Source organism: Mus caroli, chromosome 15, assembly GCF_900094665.2.
Source record: "Mus caroli chromosome 15, CAROLI_EIJ_v1.1, whole genome shotgun sequence".
NCBI classification, from domain to species: domain Eukaryota; kingdom Metazoa; phylum Chordata; class Mammalia; order Rodentia; family Muridae; genus Mus; species Mus caroli.
In genome coordinates, this window is record NC_034584.1 from 25,128,136 (window position 1) to 25,140,372 (window position 12,237).

A 12,237-nucleotide genomic window follows, 5' to 3' on the forward strand; every position below is an offset into this window, starting at 1 on the left:
TAACTCTTTAGCAGTGTTCTCCTGTATTTCTTTAAGTGAGTTATTAAAGTCCTTCTTGATGTCCTCTACCATCATCATGAGATATGCTTTTAAATCCTGGGTCTAGCTTTTCGGGTGTGTTGGGGTGCCAGGAATGGCTGAGTTAGGAGTGCTGGTTTCTGATGATGGCGGGTGGTCCTGGTTCCTGTTAATAAGATTCTTACCTTTGCCTTCAGCCATTGGGTAATCTCTGTAGTTTGTTGTTATAGTTGTCTGTGGTTAGAACATGTTCCTCCCGTGATTCTGTTAGCCTCTATTAGCAGACATGGGATACTAGCTCTTTACTGAGTTTCAGTGGTCAGAGAACTCTCTGTAGGCAAGCTCTCCTCTTGCAGAAAAAGTGCACAGATATCTGGCATTTGGACCTGCCCCTGGCAGAAGACGAAAGCCCGAAATAGCGCCTGTTCCAGAAGCTGTGTAGCTTCTGTAGTAGGCACTCTCACCTACACAGACTAGTCTCTGAGAGATCCCGGACCAGAGATGGCTCCCCCATGTGCTAGGACAAAGCTCTCCCAGGTGGGGTGGAAACCTCTCCTCTGGCAGGGAAGGTACCTGGATGTCTGGAGCCCACAAAGGGGTCTGCCTCAGAAGCTGTGTTGCTTCTGCCTGTCCCAGAACCTGTTAGCTTTTGTATTCCACACTCTCACCTGGGCAGACTAGTCTCCAAGAATTCCGGGAACCAAGATGGCTACCCCAGGTGCTCCATTATTTCTGAACTAATTTCCTGTGGTATTTTTCTTCATGTGGTGGGTTGACTGGGTTCAAGAGAGGAAGGTATGGGGGCAAATCATGATTTTGCCAGATGTGCACCACAAAGGCTATGGGAGTTTTGAGGCATGGGGCTAGAGGTGGTAACAACCTGCCAGGGGAAACTTAGCATGTTGGGTGGAGACATCTCAGGAACTCTGAGTCAGAGAGTCTCCATGAGATCAGAACTGGCCAGTGAGATGCCCGGGGCTGAGAGTAGCTAGGTGTAGCTCAGAAACTTGCCCTTCTTTTTAGTACTTCACAAAATAGCAATATCATAAATATTTTTAATAAATTATGTAATAATACCAATGACTTTTTTGTTTTGCTTTTACACTTATTTCCTGTGTGTATGTGCCATGGTACACACGAGGTCAAAGAACAGTTTAGTGAAGTCAGCTCACTCCTTCCACCATGTGGACTCTAGAAATTGAACATTGTCATCAGGCATGGTTGCAAGTCCCAATTAATCTCTCTCTCTCTCTCTCTCTCTCTCTCTCTCTCTCTCTCTCTCTCCTTTATTTACTTATTTATTTATTTTATTTTAAAATATTATTTTTATTTATTACTTAGGAATTTTACATAATGCACACCAATCACCTTTACTGTCAGTCCTCTCGGGTCCAACACACACACACACACACACACACACACACACACACACACATATCCTTGTGGCCTCCCCCACAAAACTAGATAAAAATAAATTTCAAATTTGTCTTATCCATACAGTCACCAGAACAAACTCCCAATGGCCAGCACCTAAAAGAAAAATTAGTCCTTCCCTACCCCACACCAGTAGCCATCTCTTCTGGAGAGCTACACTTCAGCATCCTTATCACAATTTTTAAGAGTTCTCTTTGATGGCTTCTAGTCTAGGTTGTTACTTTCTTGAAGTGGGATAGAAATTGTCATGGAAGATTTCAATGTCTTGCTTTCTCAGCCACGAGTCTGAGTCTGAAACATCCATACCACTACAGATGAAGCCTCCTTATTCTTTGTAATAAGCAGAAACACAGATCATGGACTTCCTCAAAATATCTGGTGACAACATGGACCACAGACATCCTCCTGGTGTAGTCACCCAGCAGCCATAGGCAAACTGGGGTTTACCTGAAAGGGAGGCTGGAAATAGGGTAAGGGGGTGAGGGAAGCATGAAGCCAAGACAAAAGTTCTGATCAAGGCTCAAAGTTTAATAATAGCTTTGGGTATGTAAAGGAAAAAAAACCCATAAAACCCATCCCCTTCTTCAGATGAAGTATGTTGTAGCAGCAAGGTCAGCACAGGCAGCCAAAATAAAAGTTCCCAGGGGAACCTGCAACTGCATCCAAGACAGATGTCTCTGTACAGGTTGATTAGACCTGTCATGGGAAATGTTCAAGGTCTGCTTAGCCTACTCAAGTTCACTCAGCCTGTTCAAGGTTGAGAAATGCCTATTCAAAGCCATAATTCCCCCCCCCTTTTTTTTTTTAAAGATGAGCAGAACCAGTTGTTGATGGGGGCACAAGATTTACTTGTTTTCCATAATCCTGTCTAGGGTATAGAGTAGCTAGGTGATCATGTCTGTCTTAGGTTGGTAAGACCTGTCATGGCAAATGTTCAAGGTCTGCTCAGTGTGTTCAAGGCTGGGGAAACTGCTCAGCATGTTCAAGCCTGGAAAAGACCTACTCAAAGCTGAGAAGCCTACATCCTGGCCTCTGATCTCAGCATGCACCATGGACTTCAGCATTTTCTCTGGTGGCAGTGTGAGCCATGGACACTAATAGGGTCACCAGTGGCAGCCAGGCCTATGGACATCAACATGGCATCAGGTGGCAACATAAGGTATTCACATTACATTGCCTCTGGAGTCATTATGTCTACAGACAGCTATCAACAAGACTTTATGTAGGAGCAAAGACCATTGACATTTAACTGGACTTTAATGGTCAATAGACATCAATACAGCTCCTTGGTTCAGGAGGAGCATACTCTGACATGGCCCTCAGAGGCAACACAGACTTCCACAAGCATCAAATAGCCCCTGGCTGTAACAGGTCAACAGACTCAAACATGGCCCCTGATAGGAGCACAGTCCACAGACATCCTGGACATCCACAGGCTAAAGACAAAACAGCAGGACCACTGACTCAGACATAGCCCTGGTGGTAATATATAAAAAATTTTTATTTGGGTTATTTTATGCCTATAAAATAAATTATGTTCCTTAATGTACTACTTTGTGCTTGAGATTTTTTTATGCTAAGCCCTCCACAGACATTATCATCAAGTCAACTTTATTGTGGGAACCTCTAAGTCAGTCCCTAGATCTCACTTTTGCAATATGAAAATAGTGATATTTTAAATACCTCACATTGGGCTGGACAGATTGTTCACAGGGGCACATGTTCTAGTATGTTCAGAATGGCCTTATTTGTGATAGCCAGAAGGTGGAAATAATCTAGATGTCCCACGACAGAAGAATGGATACAGAAAATGTGGTTCATTTACACAATGGAATACTACTCGGCTATTAAGAATGATGACATCCTGGGTTTTGCAGGCAAATGAATGGAACTAGAAAATATCATCTTCAGTGAGGTAACTCAGATCCAAAAGGACATGCATGGTATGTATTCACTAGTAAGTGGATATTAGCCAAAAAAAGTACAGAATATCCAAGATATAGTCCAGAGAACTCAAAAAGGGCAACAGGATGAAGGGCCCAAGTGAGGATGCCTCAGTCCACTTTGGAAGGAGAAGAAAGCAATCACAAGGTGGGAGGGAGAGAGGGATCTGGGAGAGAAAGTGGACAGGGAGAGGGAGTGTGGGGGTGGCAAGAGGGGAACCTGATGTGGTACTGGGTAAGGGAAAAGGACTGAAGCCCTGAGGGCCAGCAGAAAGAATGAAAACAGGCCACCTCAGGAGGTAGGAGGTGGGGGGAACCCTCCAGAATTCACTGAAGACCTGGGAGATAAGAGACTCTCAGGACTCAAAGGGAAGGACCTTAGATGAAATGCCTAACAGTAGAGAGAGGGAACTTATAGAGCCCACCTCCAGCAGGAAGACGGGGCATCAAATGCGGGAGAGGTTTGCTATCTTCAAAACTCTGACCCATAATTGTTCCTGCAGGGATGGAAATGGAGAGGATCAGAGAAAAAGAAGGTCCAGTGACAGGCCCAAAGTGGAATCCAGCTCAAGGATTTTAGATTAAAATATTGTATATATTATATTACATTATATTCTACATCAATTTTATTCTTTTTGGCTTTGGAATGTTCTGTTTTATTAAATGATTTTGAATTAGTTAGGTCTCTTTTTCTCTATAAAGTACTTTTTATTAGTTATTTTATTTATTTACATTTCAAATGTTATCCTTCTTCTCTGTTTTCCCTTCACAGGCACTCTCTCCCATTCCCCTTCTCCACTTCCTCTATGAGGGTGCTCCCTCATCTATCCACCCACCCACTTCTGCCTTATTGCCCTAGAATTTCCCTACATTGGATTATCGAGTCTCTACATAACCAAGGACCTACCCTCTCATTGATGCCAGATAGGGCAATCCTCTGCTACATATGCAGCTGGAGCCATGGGTCGCTCCATGTGTATTCCTTGATTGGTGGTTTAGTCCCTGGGAGCTTTTGGGGTTCTGGTTGGTTGATATTGTTGTTCTTCCTATGGGGTTGCAAACCCCTTCAGTTCCTTCAGTCTTTCCCCTAACTCTTCCATCAATTCTATTCTTTGAGATAACTCTACTATTACAGTGGTCTAGTTCCTCTTTCTTCTAAGTACTCCCCTTTTTTCTTTCAATTGAGGAACATTTCACACACACACAAACACACACACACACACAAACACACACACACACACACACACATTGCCCTCTCACAAATACAAATCTGGATTTAAAATGCATATAAAATTGGAAAACCCATCATTCTTTTTCTCCTTTCAGCCCCTCCCCTTTTTTATTCTTCCATTTGTCCTTAAGAGTTTTATTTCTTTCCCATCCACACACCTGATTTTGGATCACAATTAAAAGATATAAAACTTCATTTGAATATTTGACCATTTTGACAATATTTGTAAACTTGTGTCACAATTTAAAAGAATAAATTTTAGTTTCATTTCTTACCAACTATTTTATTAATTATTATCACTTATACATATGGAATTACTCAAAATGTATTTTACACTTGCTCAAATAGTATTTTCCTGAATTCTGGTAAGTCATTAGCATAAGACTGTTAATGTAACCTTTACTCACTAGATATGATTGTTATCTCAGAGGATTATTGATGAATAAGCTCACCATTTCTAACTCTTTCTGAACTCTGGCTAGCTGGTTTAACTCAGCTATTCTGGCTCATAATGCCTTTCCATGGTGACTGATTTAAACGGCTTCTCTAAGCTTCTCACTGAAATTCTCTGCTTGGTCTCAAACTTACTCTGGTAATCTGTCTCCTTTTTTTTCTCCAGCTTGTTCTGTTTTTACCTGTGTCTAGTTTGTTCTTTCTGCAACCTGTCTCTGTAAAACTGCCCTGATACAACTGACACACATGCACACGCATGCACACACCAGCATCTGCATCTGTATCCAGCCAGAGATATGCACTAAGGGCATGTCTGTATCATGCCAGGTCACATAGACATAAAGTGTCTCTGGATATGATCCCTTACCAGAACAGCCATGTTACTGGATTAAAATTCCTCTACATAAAACACAACTCACAGGTTACCAATGCTAATTTCCCTAGTAGTTAATTTTTTTAAATAATTAACATATAGCAAACAAAGGTTTAATACTAACGGTTTGATAAAATCTAAAACTACCAAGGAAACAGGATTTTGAACACAACTGTGAGGGATTACCTAAATTAGATTAATTGAAGAAAAAAGATCATCATTGCATGGGTGTCACTAGTCCACGGACTGGGACTCTTGACTGGATTAAAAAAAAAAAAAAAGAAGAAGAAGAAGAAGAAAGAAAGACATAGGAGCACTATTCCCCACTTACTGACTATGGATACAGTCTGGCCAGCTACTTCAGGGTCCTGTCACAGTGACTTCTATACTCTAAAACTGTGAACTGAAATCAACCTTCAAGGATGCTTCTTGCCAGGGCAATGAAACAGGTAATTAACAGAGGTTTCCTCACTGGTCTGCCAGAACATGAACCATTTAAACACTGTCAACAATGTTTAGAGTCCAGTAAGCCAGTTAAGACTCCTTGTCCTTGTGCTGACAATGAGAGAACTGATTCTTGTTTTGATTAGGAGTTCACTGTTCACTTCCTGAAGTCTTCCATAGCTACAGCTATTTGTTCAAGTAGCCATGTCACCTGGGATTCTGGACTTTTGACTCTTTGTCATTGTCAGTCACAAAGAAAACCTGGTAAAATATTTTCAACAAGAACTCTGAAAACTAGCTCTATTTGCTGTGGCTCCCTGGAGATCCAACCTTTGGTTTATAACATGTAACAGCAGTTTGGGGCCCCTAAGAAAACAATGTTGACTACCTATTTGGGGTCAGAGAGAAAAATAGCACCTTTAATCATGGTATAAAATAGTACTTCACATGAAGTCTGAGGATAAAAGACAGGGTGACCATTGAGGGTGTTTTTCAATTTCCTACACCTTCTTAATCTATTTTCTGAAGAATGCTTTAGCTTTTGAATATTGGCAAATGCATTTTATTCCTATAGGCATCATTTATAAAAAAAAAACTTAGTCTACTGAGAAATGTTGTTAAGAGGTTAATTATGATGAATAGAGTATATTTCTACTAATTATAAAATATAACTGAACTGCATTTGAATTACATTCATAGTAGGGATAAAAATGCTTTTCAATGACTGGTTGAGCTAATTAAAAATATGCACTTACATGACTTTGATCAGGCTGCTGTAAACGAATACTAAAGATTAGTTGGATTAAAGATGGGCATTTGTTTTTCACATTACTTGGTAATAGGAAGGATGAAATCAAAATCTACCATTAAATATGTGTTCCTGCTTTCTGATTTGTAGATGGCTTCCTTCTTCCACACACTCTCTCTCTCTTCATATGCTGTGTCTATCCTCTTCTTACCAATGTTAATATTTAAATCAGGAGAGACTTATGCTTTCCACCATATCTAACTACAACTGCCTTATAAAATATGCACAACCAAAGAGGCTCATGTCTTGTGTTAGTGACCCAGCACAGTAATTTTTAGAGGGTGAAACTCAATCTAAGCTATTATGTCCAAAGCACTCAAAATTCATGTTCTTCTTGCCTCATCCTCAATCCCACCAAATCTTCACTCAGATAAACATTATTTCTAAAATGACAATTTTCCAAAGAATATCTAACTTTTCTATAGTGAAACTTTAGGAGTTATTCATTCTAAGGCAAAATTACACCCAAGTTATGAACCTGTACTTGAATTACATTTATGGTTTAGATAAAAATGCTTTTCAATTCCTGATATATATGTATATGTATATATATATATCATATTTATATCATATATATATATAACAATTAATGAAAATAAAGAAGAAATGAATCTAAAAAAATTAAAAGGAGGGGTATGTGCAAGAGTTTAAAGGGAAAAAAGAAAGGGAAATGAAGTAATTTAATCAATTATAAAAAATAAATGCTAATCTCAAAATATAAATAAAAAAATTTAAATAGAGTAATCAGGCAAGAATTGATACCCATTCTCCTTCCAAAGGAACAAGAACGCAAAGAGGAAATGATAACTGTTTTTAAGAACTCTAAAACTAGCAAGGTAGACGCAAGTACCTCTCTTTTTTGTTGTTGTTGTTTGTTTGGCTGTTTTTTGTTTGTTTGTTTGTTTGTTTTTCGAAACAGGGTTTCTCTGTGTAGCTCTGGCTGTCCTGGAACTCAATCTGTAGACCAGGCTGGCCTCGAACCCAGAAATTCACCTGCCTCTGCCTCCCAAGTTCTGGGAATAAAGGTGTATGCCACCGTGCCTGGCATCAAGTATCTCTTAAGTTTCAATAATAATTCTCTCTAGCCTGATTACTCTGCTTTTTCACATAAAGGGAAAGAATCCTAGGTCCCAATCTCTGTTGACTGTGCACTTTCTCTCAGAGTGCTCTGGGTGGTTCCATCCCAAAGCTTGTATCAGAAGCCCTCTGGCTTGTTGAAAATGAGTCATTTATGCTAATATGTCATGAATTGCCTTAAAGATATGTTTTCTTTTTCTTGAAGCAGTCTACATTTCCTTCCAATTGGCCTGATGGTGTAGAACGAACACCTAGCAAGTATATCTATGTTTAGATCCCCTTAAGTTAAACTGGAAGTATCAGTGAGCATAATCCTCTCTCCATCCATGTCTTCCACTGAAGTAAGATCACATGAGTACTAAGAAGCAGTCTTACAATTTCTTCAGAAAACATTTTCTCTTTTGTTGTAAGATATCTCAGGTCTCCTATTGCTGTGATAAAACATTATAACAATAAGAACCTGGAAGGAACACAGGGCCCCCAGTGAAGGAGCTAGAGAAATTACCCAAGGAGCTAAAGGGGTCTGCAACCCTATAGGTGGAACAACAATATGAACTAACCAGTACTCCCCAGAGCTTGTGTCTCTAGTTGCATATGTAGCAGAGGATGACCTAGTTGGCCATCAGTGGGAGGAGCGGCTCTTGATCTTGTGAAGATCATATGCCCCAGTACAGGGGGATGCCAGACCAGGAAGTGGGTGAGTTGGGGAGCAGGGCTGGGGGATGGTATAGGGGACTTTCGGGGAGGAAACTAGGAAAGGGGATAGCATTTGAAAAATAAATATGTAAATGAAGAATGTGTGTGTGTGTGTGTGTGTGTGTGTGTGTGTGTGTGTGTGTGTGTGTGTGTGTAGTTTGTTTGGCTTAGCACAGTCCATGATCAAAGGAACTTGAGACAGGAACCTGAAGGCAGGAACTGATTACCGGCAGAGTGCTGATTACCGGCTTGCTTTTCCCTGCTTGCTCATCCTTCTGTGTAATACAACTCAGGACCACCTACTTAGGGATGTTACCATTCATATCGAATTGGACCTTCCAAGAGCAATTCTTAATCAAGATAGACACAGACTTGCCTGCAGGCTAATCTCCTAGAGGCAGTCTCTCACTTAAGACTTCCTGTCTCCTGAATTGTCTAGGTTTGTGTCAAGTTGATAAAACCCAGCAGTACAGCTGGATATTCTCAGGGTTTTTGAAATCTGTTTGTGTTTCTCTCCATTTAAAACCTCACCTTCCAGTTCTTTATCTCCTTTTGTCACTTACCATGAACAGTCAGATGAGGCAAGAAACTCAGGCAAGAATCAACCAACCAGACTCCCCAGAGCTCCCAGGGACTAATCCACCAACCAAAGAATACGTATGGAGTAACACATGGCTCCATCCACATATGTAGTAGAGGATGGCCTTGTACAGTATCAATGGGAGAAGAGGACCTTGGTCCTGTGAAAGCTTGATGCCCCAGTGTAGGGGAATGCCAGGGCAGGGAGGTGGGAGTGGGTGGGTATGGGGGGAGCACCCTCATAGTATCAGGGGGAGAGGGGATGTGATAGGGAGTTTCTGGATGGAAAACAGGGAAAGAAGATAACATTTAAAATGTAAATAAAGAAAATATCTAATTAAAAAATTTGCTCCACAATCATCTATATAAGGACCATAAATAAGTTCTACTGCCTACAAAACCCACAGAAAATACTGCCACCATTTTTTGTCACTTAAAAAACCATTGACTGTTCTACAGTTTTCCTTCTTAATATTAGTGACAATAACTCTTCACATTTGTTTCTTCTGGATTATGCTGAATGACTCACCCAGTCTCCAAGCACATCAACATGAGTAGGTCTTAGTTACACAAGCATTCCACTGCTCAGGGTAAACACAAAGGTCTGCTTTGGCTCCGCTACTTAATTGACAGTGGTTGGAACAAGTCTGGAATGTCCACTGCTTTATGAGATGACAAGGCTAAAATCAGGGTTTGCCTATTCGATTCCCAGACAGATCCTTTCTAAGTTGCAAACACTCTCTGGATAACAATCTGTTCTCAAGGTTGGGGCTATTGTAACTTCATCTAACCAGCCCCAACTTAACAGCTCATAACAATGCAGTGAGAAGTAGAGACTCCAAACATGAATAGAGGGTAGATGAACTTCTATTCTTCACTGTAAAGCTGATATTTTCTAAACACAGCAATTCTTTTGTTTCTGAGGGCCAAGTGAGCTTCCTGTGTTGCTGAGAAACATTAAGTTCAAGGCCTATTTGGTGAAAGTAAATATCAAAGGTTTTAGAGGAAACATTGCTATATCAATGAACAGCATATCATGCAGACATGAAGAACAAGAACTGAGTGTGGAGTTCACAGAGCTTATTTGTCAGATAATGTTTTTCAGATGAAGAAAGCCAATAATTTTGAACAAATATAACTATGTTTTACACAAAAGAGAAAATTTTATTAAAACAGTTTAATGACCAAGTTCATATTAAAACAACATAAGTAAAGCGTTCTCAGGAAATTCGAGTACACTAACGAGATGCAGAACTTTTTTTCAAGAAAGAACACACTGACACATACTTGTTTCCAGTAGCTACCTTCTCTAACTTTCATCTCTTAAATATTTATAAATTTGCATTGATGAGTAATGATAGACACGTATATACTTTCAATGTCTTAAAATACATAAGGAAATACATAGCTATAATCATAAGAAATGCATATAGTATTAAACTTACCTCTTGCTTATGATCTCCTGTTTCCATACAGACAAGAGAAAGTAAGCAAGGGTTCAATCAGTGATTAAGTGGTTGGTTTTCTCTCTGTGTGATTTGCAAATGACTTTAAAATTGCCTGAATGCTCAAAGTTTCTTTATAAGTCAATATAAAATAACCCACCACTGTAAGTTCAAATATTTTGAAAAGTATATTTTGGTTTGGGATCTCAGTTACACAATTAATGATTTAAGGAATTATTGTCAAAATACTTGTCAGAAAGATATGTACTGGCTACAGCATGGCTTAGTTCTAACATACATAGGTGTCCTAGATTATTTGGGAAGTGAAGGAGACAGAGAGAAATGGAGCATAATGCATACAAGAAAGGAGAGATAATTAATAAACTTTGCATTGACAGGCCCAATATCAGCTTGGGTTACTGGAGCTTAATTCTGATGTCTGAGAGGGAGCGATAAGTGTGAGCCATGGTGTCACAACATTCAAGGCTCAAAGGAGCAGGATTACTTTGTAATTCCCCATTAGGAATTGTTTGAGGACAGTTCCCATGCACAGCTTCATAATCTTTCCAATCTGCTACATGGTTGTGGAAATATGTTAAATGTCTGCCACCCCCCAGGTAGATCAGGGAATGAAGTGATTCTGTGTGGTCTCATTTAGTTCATGTTCCAAAATACGGCAGATTCAGAACACATTACTGAATCCGAATGTTTGTATCCTCTTAACTAAAAAGATTTTTATAAAAAATTCTTTTATTATTCTTCAGTAAAAATATAAAGTACAATCGTTAGTGTTATTGATCAGCTTGATAGTATCTGGAATCACCTTAGAGACAAGCCTAATCATTACATCCTGTGAGGGATGATTAAGGCTCTGGAATGGCCTAAGAGGAATTGTTTACATTCAGTTTGAGGCAGGAAGACCCACAGCAAAAATGCACAGCATCATCCCCTGGGTTTTTGTCTTGAATGGTATAAGAAAGAGCATTCTAGCTGAAGGTAAGCTGCTTTCAACCCCTGCCTCTCAACGATGGGTACCATGTAACCAACTTCCTCATGCTCCTTGTGCTCTGGCTCTTCTTCATGACAAAGACACCTGAAACTAGGAGTCAAAATGAATTCTTTTTTTCTTTTTTTTTAATATTAGATATTTATTTCATTTACATTTCCAATGCTATCCCAAAAGTCCCCCACATACTCCCCCACCCAATCCCCCACCCTCCCACTCCCACTGCTTAGCCTTGGCGTTCCCCTGTACTGAGGCATATAAAGTTTGCACAATCAATGGGTCTCTTTTTCGACTGATGGCCAACTAGGCCAACTTCTGATACATATGCAGCTAGAGACACGAGCTCCAGGGCATACTGGTTAGTTCATATTGTTGTTCCACCTATAGGGTTGAAGATCCCTTTAGCTCATTGGGTTACATTATCTAGCTCCTCCTTTGGGGGCCCTGTGATCCATCCAGTAGCCTACTGTGAGCATCCACTTATGGGTTTGATAGGCCCCCGCATAATCTCACAAGAGACAGCTATATCAGGGTCCTTTTGGGAAAATCTTGCTGGTGTATGAAATGGTGTCAGCTTTTGGAGGATAATTATGGGATGGAACCCCGGGTGTGGCAGTATCTAGATGATCCATCCTTTCCTCTCAGCTCCAAATCTTGTCTCTGTAACTCCTTCCATGGGTGTTTTGTTCCCAAATCTAAGAAGGGGCAAAGTGTCCACACTTTGGTCTTT